Genomic DNA, 18,199 nt, shown 5'->3' with positions numbered 1-18,199 from the left:
GAGAGAGGTAACGGTGGTGGGGCCGCTTGGCAATAGTGATCATAATATGATCAAATTTGATTTAATGACTGGAAAAGGAACAGTGCAAATCCAAGGCTCTCGTGCTAAACTTTCAAAAGGGAAACTTTGATAAAATGAGAAAAATTGTTAGAAAAAAACTGAAAGGAGCAGCTACAAAAGTAAAAAATGTCCAAGAGGCGTGGTCATTGTTAAAAAATACCATTCTAGAAGCACGGTCCAGATGTATGCCACACATTAAGAAAGGTGGAAAGAAGGCAAAACGATTACCGGCATGGTTAAAAGGGGAGGTGAAAGAAGCTATTTTAGCCAAAAGATCTTCATTCAAAAATTGGAAGAAGGATCCAACATAAGAAAATAGGATAAAGCATAAACATTGGCAAGTTAAATATAAGACATTGATAAGACAGGCTAAGAGAGAATTTGAAAAGAAGTTGGCTGTAGAAGCAAAAACTCACAGTAAAAACTTTTTAAAATATATCCGAAGCAGAAAGCCTGTGAGGGAGTCAGTTGGACCGTTAGATGATCGAGGGGTTAAAGGGGCACTTAGAGAAGATAAGGCCATCGCGGAAAGATTAAATGATTTCTTTGCTTCGGTGTTTCCTGAAGAGGATGTTGGGGAGGTACCCGTACTGGAGAAGGTTTTCATGGGTAATGATTCAGATGGACTGAATCAAATCACGGTGAACCTAGAAGATGTGGTAGGCCTGATTGACGAACTGAAGAGTAGTAAATCACCTGGACCGGATGGTATACACCCCAGAGTTCTGAAGGAACAAAAAATGAAATTTCAGACCTATTAGTAAAAATTTGTAACTTATCATTAAAATCATCCATTGTACCTGAAGACTGGAGGATAGCAAATGTAACCCCAATATTTAAAAAGGGCTCCAGGGGCGATCCGGGAAACTGCAGACCGGTTAGCCTGACTTCAGTGCCAGGAAAAATAGTGGAAAGTGTTCTAAACATCAAAATCACAGAACATATAGAAAGACATGGTTTAATGGAACAAAGTCAGCATGGCTTTACCCAGGGCAAGTCTTGCCTCACAAATCTGCTTCACTTTTTTGAAGGAGTTAATAAATAGGGGTGTGCATTCGTATTGACCGCATATGTAAAACGCTACGCATATTTTGTTTTTAACTTAAAAAAGTGATGTGACATAAACGATCGGATTTCCCACATATCCAACATAGCTATGTTGGATATGTTGGAAATCGCGATTGTTGAGCCAAAATAAAAATTTAAACCCCCTCACCCTCCTTAATCCCCCCCCCCCAGACTTACCACAACTCCCTGGTGATCGAGCGAGGAGTGAGGACGCCATTTCTGCAATCCTTGGCTAGAAGTCACTCGACGTGGCGCCGACGTCACATGCTTCTAGCCAAGGATTGCAGAAATGGCGTCCTCACTCCTCGCTCGATCACCAGGGAGTTGTGGTAAGTCTGGGGGGGGGGGATTAAGGAGGGTGAGGGGGTTTAAATTTTTTTTTTTTGCACATATGGACATATACCCAACTCATTTAATTTTTTTTATGTCCATATTGACCGCAAATGGGACCCCCTTTGGACATATTGACATATGGACATAAACTTTTGCTCTGCACATCCCTATTAATAAACACGTGGATAAAGGTGAACCGGTAGATATAGTATACTTGGATTTTCAGAAGGCGTTTGACAAAGTTCCTCATGAGAGGCTTCTAGGAAAAGTAAAAAGTCATGGGATAGGTGGCGATGTCCTTTTGTGGATTGCAAACTGGCTAAAAGACAGGAAACAGAGAGTAGGATTAAATATGCAGTTTTCTCAGTGGAAGGAAATGGACAGTGGAGTGCCTCAGGGATCTGTATTGGGACCCTTACTTTTCAATATATTTATAAATGATCTGGAAAGAAATACGACGAGTGAGATAATCAAATTTGCAGATGACACAAAATTGTTTAGAGTAGTTAAATCACAAGCAGATTGTGATAAATTGCAGGAAGACCTTGTGAGTCTGGAAAATTGGGCATCCAAATGGCAGATGAAATTTAATGTGTATAAGTGCAAGATGATGCATATAGGGAAAAATAACCCATGCTATAATTACACGATGTTGGGTTCCATATTAGGTGCTACAACCGAAGAAAGAGATCTAGGTGTCATAGTGGATAACATATTGAAATCGTCAGTTCAGTGTGCTGCGGCAGTCAAAAAAGCAAACAGAATGTTGGGAATTATTAGAAAAGGAATGATGAATAAAACGGAAAATGTCATAATGCCTCTGTATCGCTCCATGGTGAGACCGCACCTTGAATACTGTGTACAATTCTGGTCGCCGCATCTCAAAAAAGATATAATTGCGATGGAGAAGGTACAGAGAAGGGCTACCAAAATGATAAGGGGAATGGAACAACTCCCCTATGAGGAAAGACTAAAGAGGTTAGGACTTTTCAGCTTGGAGAAGAGACGACTGAGGGGGGATATGATAGAGGTGTTTAAAATCATGAGAGGTCTAGAACGGGTAGATGTGAATCGGTTATTTACTCTTTCGGATAGTAGAAAGACTAGGGGACACTTCATGAAGTTAGCATGGGGCACATTTAAAACTAATCGGAGAAAGTTCTTTTTTACTCAACGCACAATTAAACTCTGGAATTTGTTGCCAGAGAATGTGGTTCGTGCAGTTAGTATAGCTGTGTTTAAAAAAGGATTGGATAAGTTCTTGGAGGAGAAGTCCATTACCTGCTATTAAGTTCACTTAGAGAATAGCCACTGCCATTAGCAATGGTTACATGGAATAGACTTAGTTTTTGGGTACTTGCCAGGTTCTTATGGCCTGGATTGGCCACTGTTGGAAACAGGATGCTGGGCTTGATGGACCCTTGGTCTGACCCAGTATGGCATTTTCTTATGTTCTTATGTTCTTAGGTGTAAATATATACAAATGAGCTGCCAAATTTACATGTGAAAATTGCATATAAAATAATTTACATGCATACATGTTCACCCTGCCCGGAATACCCCTGGCCCACCCCTATTTTACACAGGCAAATTTACTCGCATAACTCTTACTTACTCATGTGTTTTGAGATTTTGTATAATATAGTATGTATGTGAGTATATTCTATTTTCATGCATATGTGCTGATTTTTATGTGTGCAACTCTAAAACTTCACCTGCAAGTTTACTTGACACAATCTTGTAATATGAGTTTCCTTATATTTGTCATCTATTTTTTATGTTTCAGTGCCTAGATTGTGTTTTCTTATGGTTTAACTTGTAAATCTTAATAATGTTGAGGAATTAAAAAAATGCCTGCTATGAAGCCAAAGAGGACTCATGGGCTTCAGCACTAAATGACATTGATAGATTCAGTGAAAAATCATACGGCTGTTTCCCTATTCTTCATAGCAATGGAAATTCCTGACACTGAGCATGCAGTGCAATGAACAAAGGATCCATTGTAATTTGTTGAGAGGAAATAGTTGGTGAGAGCTCTGGAGAAATGATGGTTCCCAATAAGTGAAAATAAAATGAATGTAAGAAAAAACATATGATACAATATTCAAGCAGTGCCACAAAATGTCAGGAAGTAAGTACCATCTTGGATTCCCTCTGTGATTTTGCATAATATTTTTAGATAGGCTATTCCACCATTGTCTACATTTGCGTGACCATGAAAATCCCTGCTAAGTTAATTTGTTCTCACATGTATTTGCGCTTTATATTTACAAATGTCATACTTGTGGCTAAGTAATCTTATTAACTCCCGTAAATACTACAGCATTGTACTTGACTGCAAACTTTTGACTGCTAGCAGTTCTCATCAACCTCAATTCTTTGCTGAAGTATTTCCCATTTCAGCATAATACATTTCCAATTTCCTTTCATATTCAAAAAAAGATACTCATTGCGTGAACAACATTAATCAATGAATTAGGTATTGCTAATACTATTTCTATGGCAGTCATATTGCACTTAGATTTTCTTGAAGCAACATAATCTTGAGGTATAATTATGTTTGATATCATGTTAATTGCCTGTTAGCAATCAAATGTGCTATTCATCAAAGAACATCACATAACCATGCTCCATCTTCTTGTAGATAATGACATTTGCATGTCATCCACCCACTTTTTCTCCTACATACAGTATGTCATTATAGGACTAAAATTAGAAGTTATAAAATTGCTACTTGAAGACATATCAAACAGATTCCAGAAATAAACCTTTCTGCAGTCCATGAAATACACATTTGGTTATAATAATAAAAACAAGGAAGGGTTGTGATCAGAGCTAGAGTAATGTAGACTCGTATAGCTGGATGAACTGGGTGAGCTCAACAGTCCTTATCTGCCAGCATCTACTATGTTACTATCAGGGATAAACAACTCCAGTCCTGGTGTGCCACAAACAAGACTGAGGTATATTTGTATACAATGGAAGCAAGGTATGCAAATATACCTTAGGCATATGTTATGGGAGTCTCTGTTTAGTGGACCCTTGGGCCGACCTGCTGGAGACTGGGAAAGGTGGACAATGTCTCTAAAGAATAGCAGGTCGGGAGGCAGATGTTCAGGGAGGATGTAGATGCTCTTCACCCTGGAAGCTGGTACTCCCCCGGGAGGAACCCATAGGAGCCCAACCGCTGGGACTTGGGTGGCTTCACCCTTGGAAGCCGAAGCCCTCCCGGGAGGAGCCCGTAAGGGCCCAGCCGCTGGGACTTAGGCGGGTTGTGGATCAGGACAGGTAACTGGAACCAGACTAGGACAGTAGCAATACTGTAACTGGGCTCGGGTTCTGGAACCAGGCAGGAACTGTAGCAACTCGGGTACTGGAACCAGGCAGGAACTGTAGCAGGATTCGGGTACTGGAACCAGGCAAGAACTGAAGCAGGATGCGGGTACTGGAACCAGGCAGGAATTGTAGCAGGATTCGGGTACTGGAACCAGGCAGGAACTAAGCAGGTACTGTAGCAGGCAGGCAGGAACCAAGCAGGTACTGTAGCAGGCAGGCAGGAACCAGGCAGGTACTGTAGCAGGAACAGAGCAATGAAGCAAGGCGAGTCACTCCGGGGCACAGCGCAACAGGAAACCGGGAGGCTAACCCATTGCAAGGCAAAGACTGGATGGCCGCGGCCGGCTTATGAAGGCCGCGGCGTCTGACGTCAGGAGTTGGGCGGAGTCACCACTGGCGGGAAACGGCCTAGAAAAGCGGCCTAGTGGCACGCGCATGCGCGCCTAGGAGCCAGGTGTCCAAGGGAGACCTCACAGCGGCGCAGTCCCAGCGGGGACGCCACCAAACAGGCCGCAACCCAGGCCTCTGGAAGCGGGGGCAGGCCCGGGAGCCTGGAGGTAAGGGCCTGGCCACGGTGCTCGCGGCCAGAACCGCAACAGGCATATTCAATGTGCAGATCCTGAAAACCAGACCTCTTTTTGACACTCCAGGACCAGATTTATCTACCCCTACTTATATAGAATATTTTTCAGTTGTGTTTACACAGAGAAGTAGAAACAAAACAGTGTTGGTGCATGTATGTATCATGGTTTTCAGTGATAATAAATATGTTGCTGTTTTTTAATAATGGGCCAGATTTTAATATATTTTTTTCTTTGAGTACAACCTTGTTTTGGATAGTCATGCTTTAGATTGAATAAATCAAATAGTCAAAATGATGCTTAATCACTTTAATTAACTTTGCATGTTCAAATTATGTTTTTTTGTTTTGCATATTATCCTATATAGTATGTTAAACCACATATTAGCATTTAATAATACTATTTCTCCATCTCCCCCATTCCCCCTGCACTCTTACCAGTCAATGGTGCTTAAACAGGTCCTTGGAGCAGCAAGTTAGGCTGGTTTTCAAGATATTACTATGGTGTATGTATGAGGTACGCTTTTATACATTGAGTATAAAAGGAAAATGGCATTTGAATTTTTACATACTGTGATCATTAGTCTTTGTAGAGATTGCAAACAGCAGATCTGTATGCTGTTTTTTTAAATTTATTTCTAAGCCTTGAGATCACCCTTCTTACAGTCACTTTCTCTGCTTTTTTTCTAACAGTGCCAGGATATATCGCAGAATGCATCTCTCTCACTGACATTTGAGTTCTTAACTGTTTATCAGTGTTCCTCCCCCCCATAAACCTCTCCTGCCACCATGTCATAATCACTTCTTCCCCATAATTCTGCTCACATAATATTTACCTACTCCTCTTACCCTCAGTTCAATTTTTTCTACCTTCAGCAGCTGTCCCTCAGGGTACCTTCCTTCACCTCTAGCTGTCACTTTTATATCAGGCATCTTGGTACCCCTGATTTCTGATTGTCATTGCAACTGTTATCACACCATGGATGGTGATCTCCAGTTGCTACTTATGAAGTCTTCAGTCACCACTGCCTTCACTTCTCATGCCCTCCCTAGCCAACTGCCACTGCTACTTCAGAAAAAGAGATAAATGTTATTTGCAGTCTTCTTTAGCTGCTGCTACTGCTACCTCAAATCTTTGAAACTATAGGAGCTGACCCATGTTACCTGTCTCATTCCTATTATCGTCCTCTCCTGTTAGAGGTTTCTCTGATGCAGCCTAAATGCAAACATATGCAGAAACTCCCCACAACATTGTTGTACCACTTTTACCAAACAACAAGTCTTGTGGCAAAAAACACAAAGAAACTCTGATGGTAATGCACAGGGAGAAACAGAAAATGGCTTCAAAATCATCTTATTTGACCTGATACTAGCAAATCAAAAATACAAAAAGTGAATAAAGATGGATATCTGCTAACAGAATATTACATTTTTAAAACAAATTTTGATGGCACTTTCCCTTTAAAAAAATAAGGTTATTGTGTGCATATTATTTTGGCATATCCTAAGAAAAAAAGAAATCAGATCAGTTGGGGGGGTCCAGTGACCAGTGTAAGCAACACTGCTTCAAGCTAATCACGTATAGCATAAAGGACCTATTTCATTTTATAAGAATCCACAGTTTATAGTTTGACTTTTATGGTAGTTACTGTAAAGAACCATCTGGGGGCACTCGAGAAGTTTCCTTTGTCTTAATAAATGAATATTCATGTGTTTAAAACATAACATGGTTACTTAGTAAGACTTGCATAAGTATCATTACCAGAAGGTTCTAAATGGTGATACTCTGCCGAGATTGAGGAGTCAAGACATATGTGAGGAAGAAGTGTGAAAAAATGATGTTGCTATATCTGAAAAAAAATCCCACTTCTTTGAAGGAATGCCAGAACAGACATTGAACAGTAGCTGAGCAAAAGAAAAGTCAGTAATCATAACAAAGAACTGAATTTTCAATCTCCAGGAAGTTTGCCTTTAGCAGAGCTTATACAAAGATAATGTATTATTTAGAAATGTATATCCACTCAATCCTTTGCTCTTAGAAAGATACAAATAAAAATTCCAAAAGACGGAGGGCCCTATTAACAAAGCCTTTTTCCTAGGGAGACAAAATAGGGGATCACCAATAAAGGTAGAATCCATGTGAATGAGGTGCGTGGAAACTAGTTGATCTGCACTTTTCAGTAACTTAGTATATGTAAGGAGATAAGAACCATTTTGCCTACATAGTCTGCCTAGTTACCTTGATTACACTACTCTAAGGATATTTCTAAGCTGTCAGCCATACACACGTGACTGCTTACCCTGTTCTAGGACACATCAGCACCCTCCTTTGCCCTTAGCACTCCCCATTATGCTAAGTCATGCAAGCTAAAATGTCTTCTGAAGATCATTCCTTCTCTATTTTTGCCAGTAATTGGAAAGTGTAGCCAAGTTAACCTGCAGTTCATACTATTCAACCTGACACTTAACTCCAATACCTGAGATGTATCAAATTCCTGACACACTTGTGTGCTGGTTAAGAGAGCTCTGTTCCCTTTTTTTGAGTAGTGTGAGACTGGCCAGTTGTTGGTAGGAGTAATAGGGGTTATGTGCAACAGGCTTTATCTTTTTTTTTTTAATCTTTTTAATCTTTTTTTTTAGGTTTATATTTATTTATGTTATTTTCTTGATTTATTTGTCTTATGGAATGGTATTTTTTTTTTATTTTAATTATGTGCATTCCCCCACCCCCTCACAAGATACAGAGGTTTGAACATGCTACCATTTAAGTGAACTGCAGCAGAGAAAAATAGGAGGACATGAGCTACCAGCCCAGGAAACACATGAGCTACCAGCCCAGGAAACACAGAATGAAATTGAAAAGATCATCAGACCACTTAGTATGAAGGTACTTAACTGACCATTGAATACATTAGTCAGATATTTAGGTAGGGGATTTGCATATCACAGCCCTCTGGACTACTGTTGCTAATTTTGCAATAAAATATCACAACAAATCAGAGGATTCAAACTCTTAAATTACAGAACTATGACTGGGAAAGAGATTTATGAGAGAAATGTACTGGAAAACAGTCCTAGGAAGCAAACAGATTTTCATCCTGACTAACAAGGGCATTCAGATACTTGGGCATGAAGTTCCCAGACAATTGTGGGGGATGCCCATGCAGGATAGAGAAGCATGCATATGGTCTCTTTTTGTGGTGTCACCTGGGTCTTGGCTTTCGGCTGAGAGGTAACCCATACAGGGTTAGGAAACAGAAAAAGCAAAAGCCACGTTGGATAACAGTGAATGGATGACTATGAGCTTAGTGGAGCTAAAATCACTGAATGCTGAGACAGAATGCTAAAACAGCTATGAGCCTAGTGGAGCTATAAAACCCAAGCCAGGGAAAACCCTCCTACTAGGGGAAGAGAATTGAAGGACCATGGCAGATCCAGAGATAGGGCAATCTCTCCTTGAGAAAGGGGACCCCAGTGGCAGATCTGGAGGTGAAGCGGTCTCCCCTTGAGCAAGGGGACCACAGTGGCAAATCTGGGAGGTAGAGTCAGGTTCCCTAGGAGGGTGTGGACCACAGCGAAAGTCTAGGAGGAATAGTTGGGTCCCCCAGGAGGCCGTGCACCCCAGAAGCAGTCCAGGAGGTAGTTTTGGGTCTCCTAGGATGGCATGGACCCCAGCAGCATTCCAGGAGGCAGAGTTGGGTCCCCAGGAGAGCATGGACCCCAGAGGCAGTCCAGGAGGTGGAGTCAGGTCCCCAAGGAAGGCATGGACCCCAGTGTTTGTGACATTTTAGTGGAGCAGTGGAGAAGCAGACGGTTTAGATACCTTGGACCCTCCCCCAGGCCAACACTGCCCAACAGCCCAGTTGCATCTTTTTCACGTGGCTGAGACTTGGAAGAAAAAGAATGGTGGAGAACAATAATAATGCTTGAGTAAGGGGGAATGCAAGAGGTCCCTTCTATTCTATATGGTGGTATACTGTTGGAGGCCAACAACCCCAAATTGCCAAATATTAAATGTTCTTACTACCTTGTATATAGTTGTGTATACTGAAACTACTAAACATGAGTAGATAAGTGTGCTGTTTGACATCCTATTAGCTATGTACATTGTCATGTAGACATGTATATGCTTGTATAGTCTAATAAACCTGTATATATTTGTACATACTGCGAGCCTTCTTCACAGTCCATTTGTTTTTCCTGTGGTGAAGCGAGGGAAATCCCACCCACTAACACTTTTTTCCCTTGATGGAGGCACCAGATGCCAAGAACGTGAGGACTGATTGGGTCTGCTCTAGGGGGCTCCTGCCAAGTCAGTCCTTGACCCAGGAATGCCCCACAAGGTTAGTGGTCAAGGAGACATTACATAAATGTTTGGAGGCATACCTTTGGGATCAATTAGATGAATTTTGATTTTTTTTATACTGGGAACAGGACTGGCAGATTGGGGAAAAATGGATGCTAAGGATGTATTGGTGTTGAAAAATTGGTGAAGAGGTTAACTTGTCACAGGCTATATTGGTGAAAGGTATCCCTGAAGACATGGAGTCAGCTGCCATTGATTAGGCCCTAGGAGATCTCCAGGTGTTGGGGTGAGTAAAGGTTAGGGGGAGATTTTATGATCATGCACAAGAGAATGTGAAAGTTTTCTGTTCTTGCTCTATGGATTTAGATCCCAACAAATCATCCCGTACAGTTTTGCTAGGAAAAGGGGTATCTGTTCCCTTAGTCATTATGGGGAGTAAAGTGTCTGTTCCCCTTAGCTCCAGTGGGAAGGTGGATGTTCTATTCCAGCCTCCTTGTAGTTTGCAAGAAAAATTACAGGCCCTATTAAGAAGTTAAGGTAAAACTCTGCAGGATGTAACAGGGATTCTGCCTCAGGCGGGACAGCAAGCCTATTCCCCTGAAACACTGATCAGTATCATGGGGAAGGTGTTAGAGAAGTGCCTGCAGTCCCATTATGATACCAGCCCATACAACAGGTTGAGAGTATTCCCATGAGCTGAGCCCACCCCATCAGGAGAGGAGGAATTTGACCACTGGATAACTTGGCCCTTCAGATGCTACAAGAATGGCAATGCACTGAGTTGGAGAAAAAGAAGAGGGTGGTAGAGAGTTTGCTTGCCCCTGCCCTTGATGCAGTGATGTGTCTGACCCTTTACAAGCCTGATGCTACTGCCCGGGATTGCTTGGACATTTTTGCACAAATGAAAAGTTGCAAAAAAGGGGTGGGGTGTAGGTGTGATCTATGCAGGGCATGGGCATATCTGAATTTCAACTTCAAATTAGCATGTAAATTAGGGATGTGAATCGTTTTCCATATCGTCTTAACGATAGAAATCGTGTGGCAGGGCAAGAAAATCGTCTTAGGCACGATTTTTTAGTTAAAAAATCGTTAAAAATCGTTTTTTCCGATTAGTGCGCACTAACTCGAGTTAGTGCGCACTAACGGGAGTTAGTGCGCACTAACTGGGAGTTAGTGCGCACTAACTGAAAATGATACAATTTGACACTTTTCAGGTCAGTTAAGGTCAGTTTAGGAATGAATATGTATTCCTATTGGCTGCCCTCTTATTTATTCATGTTACCAAGTTTCCTACTGACAGTATATGGGGGATGGGAAATGGAAACAGTTGGTAGCTTGACAAAACAAGTAATGTGATCAGTCAATGTGACTAGAACTTGTGCCCTAACCCTGATACCAGGGGTATTGTGATCTTCCTGCACACAGTGACCTATCCCTATTAATACCAGGAGTGTTGTGATCTTCCTGCACACAGTGCCCTATCCCTAATACCAGGGGTGTTGTGATCTTCCTGCACACAGTGCCCTATTCCTGATACTGGGGGTGTTGTGATCTTCCTGCACACAGTGCCCTATTCCTGATACCGGGGGTGTTGTGATCTTCTTGCACACATCCCGATATCAGGGATAGGGCACTGCATGCAGGAAGATCACAACACTCCTGGTATTAATAGGGATAGGGCACTGCATGCAGGAAGATCACAACACTCCTGGTATTAATAGGGATAGGGCACTGCATGCAGGAAGATCACAACACCCCTGGTATCAGGGATAGGGCACTGTGTGCAGGAAGATCACAATACCCCGGAGGAGTGAGGGTCAGGCAGCTCCCCCCTGTCTGTGAAGCCAGCCTCTCACTAGTAATGCAGGGAGGGAGCTGTCTCAGACTTCACCATCCTCCCCCCCCCCCCTACCCACACACCATTCACTAGCTGGGACATGGGGGAAGTCAGGAGTGAGGGTCAGGCAGCTCCCCCCTGTCTGTGAAGCCAGCCTCTCACTAGTAATGCAGGGAGGGAGCTGTCTCAGACTTAACCATCCACCCCCCCCCCTCACCCACACACCATTCACTAGCTGGGACATGGGGGAAGTCAGGAGTGAGGGACAGGCAGCTCCCCCCTGTCTGTGAAGCCAGCCTCTCACTAGTAATGCAGGGAGGGAGCTGTCTCAGACTTCACCATCCTCCCCCCCCCCCTCACCCACACACCATTCACTAGCTGGGACATGGGGGAAGTCAGGAGTGAGGGTCAGGCAGCTCCCCCCTGTCTGTGAAGCCAGCCTCTCACTAGTAATGCAGGGAGGGAGCTGTCTCAGACTTCACCATCCTCCCCCCCCCCCTCACCCACACACCATTCACTAGCTGGGACATGGGGGAAGTCAGGAGTGAGGGTCAGGCAGCTCCCCCCTGTCTGTGAAGCCAGCCTCTCACTAGTAATGCAGGGAGGGAGCTGTCTCAGACTTCACCATCCTCCCCCCCCCCCCCTCACCCACACACCATTCACTAGCTGGGACATGGGGGAAGTCAGGAGTGAGGGTCAGGCAGCTCCCCCCTGTCTGTGAAGCCAGCCTCTCACTAGTAATGCAGGGAGGGAGCTGTCTCAGACTTCACCATCCTCCCCCCCCCCCTCACCCACACACCATTCACTAGCTGGGACATGGGGTAAGTCAGGAGTGAGGGTCAGGCAGCTCCCCCCTGTCTGCGAAGCCAGCCTCTCACTAGTAATGCAGGGAGGGAGCTGTCTCAGACTTCACCATCCTCCCCCCCCCCCCCTCACCCACACACCATTCACTAGCTGGGACATGGGGGAAGTCAGGAGTGAGGGTCAGGCAGCTCCCCCCTGTCTGTGAAGCCAGCCTCTCACTAGTAATGCAGGGAGGGAGCTGTCTCAGACTTCACCATCCACCCCCCCCCCCCCTCACCCACACACCATTCACTAGCTGGGACATGGGGGAAGTCAGGAGTGAGGGACAGGCAGCTCCCCCCTGTCTGTGAAAGCCAGCCTCTCACTAGTAATGCAGGGAGGGAGCTGTCTCAGACTTCACCATCCTCCCCCCCCCCCCCCCCCCGTCACCCACACACCATTCACTAGCTGGGACATGGGGGAAGTCAGGAGTGAGGGTCAGGCAGCTCCCCCCTGTCTGTGAAGCCAGCCTCTCACTAGTAATGCAGGGAGGGAGCTGTCTCAGACTTCACCATCCTCCCCCCCCCCCCCTCACCCACACACCATTCACTAGCTGGGACATGGGGGAAGTCAGGAGTGAGGGTCAGGCAGCTCCCCCCTGTCTGCGAAGCCAGCCTCTCACTAGTAATGCAGGGAGGGAGCTGTCTCAGACTTCACCATCCTCCCCCCCCCCCTCACCCACACACCATTCACTAGCTGGGACATGGGGGAAGTCAGGAGTGAGGGTCAGGCAGCTCCCCCCTGTCTGTGAAGCCAGCCTCTCACTAGTAATGCAGGGAGGGAGCTGTCTCAGACTTCACCATCCACCCCCCCCCCCCTCACCCACACACCATTCACTAGCTGGGACATGGGGGAAGTCAGGAGTGAGGGACAGGCAGCTCCCCCCTGTCTGTGAAGCCAGCCTCTCACTAGTAATGCAGGGAGGGAGCTGTCTCAGACTTCACCATCCTCCCCCCCCCCCTCACCCACACACCATTCACTAGCTGGGACATGGGGGAAGTCAGGAGTGAGGGACAGGCAGCTCCCCCCTGTCTGTGAAGCCAGCCTCTCACTAGTAATGCAGGGAGGGAGCTGTCTCAGACTTCACCATCCTCCCCCCCCCCTCACCCACACACCATTCACTAGCTGGGACATGGGGGAAGTCAGGAGTGAGGGTCAGGCAGCTCCCCCCTGTCTGTGAAGCCAGCCTCTCACTAGTAATGCAGGGAGGGAGCTGTCTCAGACTTCACCATCCTCCCCCCCCCCCTCACCCACACACCATTCACTAGCTGGGACATGGGGGAAGTCAGGAGTGAGGGTCAGGCAGCTCCCCCCTGTCTGCGAAGCCAGCCTCTCACTAGTAATGCAGGGAGGGAGCTGTCTCAGACTTCACCATCCTCCCCCCCCCCCCTCACCCACACACCATTCACTAGCTGGGACATGGGGGAAGTCAGGAGTGAGGGTCAGGCAGCTCCCCCCTGTCTGTGAAGCCAGCCTCTCACTAGTAATGCAGGGAGGGAGCTGTCTCAGACTTCACCATCCACCCCCCCCCCCCTCACCCACACACCATTCACTAGCTGGGACATGGGGGAAGTCAGGAGTGAGGGTCAGGCAGCTCCCCCCTGTCTGTGAAGCCAGCCTCTCACTAGTAATGCAGGGAGGGAGCTGTCTCAGACTTCACCATCCTCCCCCCCCCCCTCACCCACACACCATTCACTAGCTGGGACATGGGGGAAGTCAGGAGTGAGGGTCAGGCAGCTCCCCCCTGTCTGTGAAGCCAGCCTCTCACTAGTAATGCAGGGAGGGAGCTGTCTCAGACTTCACCATCCTCCCCCCCCCCCCTCACCCACACACCATTCACTAGCTGGGACATGGGGAAGTCAGGAGTGAGGGACAGGCAGCTCCCCCCTGTCTGTGAAGCCAGCCTCTCACTAGTAATGCAGGGAGGGAGCTGTCTCAGACTTCACCATCCTCCCCCCCCCCCCTCACCCACACACCATTCACTAGCTGGGACATGGGGGAAGTCAGGAGTGAGGGTCAGGCAGCTCCCCCCTGTCTGTGAAGCCAGCCTCTCACTAGTAATGCAGGGAGGGAGCTGTCTCAGACTTCACCATCCTCCCCCCCCCCCTCACCCACACACCATTCACTAGCTGGGACATGGGGGAAGTCAGGAGTGAGGGTCAGGCAGCTCCCCCCTGTCTGCGAAGCCAGCCTCTCACTAGTAATGCAGGGAGGGAGCTGTCTCAGACTTCACCATCCTCCCCCCCCCCCCTCACCCACACACCATTCACTAGCTGGGACATGGGGGAAGTCAGGAGTGAGGGTCAGGCAGCTCCCCCCTGTCTGTGAAGCCAGCCTCTCACTAGTAATGCAGGGAGGGAGCTGTCTCAGACTTCACCATCCACCCCCCCCCCCCCTCACCCACACACCATTCACTAGCTGGGACATGGGGGAAGTCAGGAGTGAGGGTCAGGCAGCTCCCCCCTGTCTGTGAAGCCAGCCTCTCACTAGTAATGCAGGGAGGGAGCTGTCTCAGACTTCACCATCCTCCCCCCCCCCCCTCACCCACACACCATTCACTAGCTGGGACATGGGGGAAGTCAGGAGTGAGGGTCAGGCAGCTCCCCCCTGTCTGTGAAGCCAGCCTCTCACTAGTAATGCAGGGAGGGAGCTGTCTCAGACTTCACCATCCTCCCCCCCCCCCCTCACCCACACACCATTCACTAGCTGGGACATGGGGGAAGTCAGGAGTGAGGGTCAGGCAGCTCCCCCCTGTCTGTGAAGCCAGCCTCTCACTAGTAATGCAGGGAGGGAGCTGTCTCAGACTTCACCATCCTCCCCCCCCCCCCCCGCACCCACACACCATTCACTAGCTGGGACATGGGGGAAGTCAGGAGTGAGGGTCAGGCAGCTCCCCCCTGTCTGCAAAGCCAGCCTCTCACTAGTAATGCAGGGAGGGAGCTGTCTCAGACTTCACCATCCTCCCCCCCCCCCTCACCCACACACCATTCACTAGCTGGGACATGGGGGAAGTCAGGAGTGAGGGTCAGGCAGCTCCCCCCTGTCTGTGAAGCCAGCCTCTCACTAGTAATGCAGGGAGGGAGCTGTCTCAGACTTCACCATCCACCCCCCCCCCTCACCCACACACCATTCACTAGCTGGGACATGGGGGAAGTCAGGAGTGAGGGACAGGCAGCTCCCCCCTGTCTGTGAAGCCAGCCTCTCACTAGTAATGCAGGGAGGGAGCTGTCTCAGACTTCACCATCCTCCCCCCCCCCCCTCACCCACACACCATTCACTAGCTGGGACATGGGGGAAGTCAGGAGTGAGGGTCAGGCAGCTCCCCCCTGTCTGTGAAGCCAGCCTCTCACTAGTAATGCAGGGAGGGAGCTGTCTCAGACTTCACCATCCTCCCCCCCCCCCCCCCTCACCCACACACCATTCACTAGCTGGGACATGGGGGAAGTCAGGAGTGAGGGTCAGGCAGCTCCCCCCTGTCTGCGAAGCCAGCCTCTCACTAGTAATGCAGGGAGGGAGCTGTCTCAGACTTCACCATCCTCCCCCCCCCCTCACCCACACACCATTCACTAGCTGGGACATGGGGGAAGTCAGGAGTGAGGGTCAGGCAGCTCCCCCCTGTCTGTGAAGCCAGCCTCTCACTTGTAATGCAGGGAGGGAGCTGTCTCAGACTTCACCATCCCCCCCCCCCTCCTCACCCACACACCATTCACTAGCTGGGACATGGGGGAAGTCAGGAGTGAGGGTCAGGCAGCTCCCCCCTGTCTGTGAAGCCAGCCTCTCACTAGTAATGCAGGGAGGGAGCTGTCTCAGACTTCACCATCCTCCCCCCCCCCCCTCACCCACACACCATTCACTAGCTGGGACATGGGGGAAGTCAGGAGTGAGGGTCAGGCAGCTCCCCCCTGTCTGTGAAGCCAGCCTCTCACTAGTAATGCAGGGAGGGAGCTGTCTCAGACTGGTATCAGGGTTAGGGCACTGTGTGCAGGAAGATCACAACACTCCTGGTATTAATAGGGATAGGGCACTGTAAGAGATGACTGTAGTAGATTGAATAAAGATCTGATGTTTCTGCTCTCCTCACACCAAACAAAAACAACACACAAGCAGAGAAGCCCTTCTTACAAAGCTGAGCTAGTGAGTTAAGTAGGAGGAAAAGTAAACATACTGGTGCCAGTGTGGCTACTTAAAAAATACATTTACCAACAATCAATTACATATATTTGAACTGTGTACAGTTCCAGCCAGGACCACCTTTCTAAAATGCACAGTGATTGGCAAATTCAACATGCACTAGCATTTCAGGTGCCTGCTAACAAAAATAATAAACAAACAAGTTCTAGTCACGTGAGTGCTGATCATTACATTACTTTTTTTGTCAAGCTTCCAACTGTTTCCATTTCACATCCCCCCAACCATATTGGTAACATCAATAGATAAGAGCACAGCCAGCCAATAGGAATACATACATACATATTCATTCCTAAGTGACCTTTACTGACCTGGGAAGTGTGAACACTTTGTTTCATTTTCTGTTGGTGTTCGTTAGTTTCCAGTTCCATTTCCCATCCCCCCAACCATCACCTCAGTGGTAACCTTGGTAATATCAATAGATAAGAGGGCAGCCAGCCAATAGGAACTCATATTCATTCCTAACTGACCTTCAGTGACCTGGAAAGTGTTTATTTGTATCATTTTCAGTTAGTGCGCACTAAATCGAGTTAGTGCGCACTAACACGATTTAACGATTTTTAACGATAAATCGTTAGAATTTCTATTGTATCGTGTTCTATAACGATTTAAGACGATATAAACATTATCGGACGATAATTTTAATCGTTGAAAAACGATTCACATCCCTAATGTAAATAGTTATGCACATAGGTGCATGCTGGGTCCCCTGCCGCATAACTTTACTTCTGCTATGGAGGATGTGTAAGTAATAAAATAAAGATAAATAGTTTGGTGGGGTTTTAAAGGTCGTGGCTAAAAGTGAAGAAGGAAGACTTTTAAACTAGGGTGGTTTGGAAGTGCTGTCCCTTACCTGGGTGAACTGTGAACAAACTGGGAAAACTGGTAATGGCGTTGGTGTGCATGTCTATTAAAATCCCCCAACTTACGTGCACTCATTCAGACTATTTTATAACATGCACGTATATACGTTCATATGTTATAAAATGGCCATATCCCTGGGTGTGGGCTGATAAACGCGCTCACATGTATGCCCACGTACCTGTTTAAAAGTTACCTCATAGAGTATCCAACTATCAACTCTATGGTAGACAGGTAGATTTTTTATGGACAATGGCAGATCTTAAAACACAAGTGGTTTCCATAGCATCATTTTCGAACTTTGCTGGTTGGTTTACTCACTCACAACTATGCACGCACCTTTCAGATTAGGTTCCCTATTAAACATTTTAATTTATCCTACAACATATGATTTTTCCCTGGTTTTCTCCATTTTTAACTCCCTATGAACATATAACTCACCAAGTCTTCATTTTGTTTTCTTAAAAAGAATCAATATAACCTGGTAGTTGTCAGGATCCTCAAATGTTGACAATTTTTTCTTAGAATACATAATTGGAAATGACAGCAATTTTCTTCCAAGGTTTACTGATTTTGGCTTATTCCTCAGAAAGCAGATCTCTTGCATATATACCTTGCAGAAAGCTCTCTAGTACCCCAACTTCCTCTATTTCTAAAATTCATTATGACAAAGGTGCTTTTAAAGGGCCAATGACACTTTTCCTGATTGACAACAGTGTTCACCTTTTGAAAATCAACTTTTGCCTTTCTTAATGAATATTAAAACAATTCCACCAAGGACATCAAC

The sequence above is a fragment of the Rhinatrema bivittatum genome, chromosome 2 (genome assembly GCF_901001135.1).
Source record: "Rhinatrema bivittatum chromosome 2, aRhiBiv1.1, whole genome shotgun sequence".
Classification (NCBI taxonomy): Eukaryota; Metazoa; Chordata; class Amphibia; order Gymnophiona; family Rhinatrematidae; genus Rhinatrema; species Rhinatrema bivittatum.
This window is presented reverse-complemented; position numbering follows the sequence as displayed.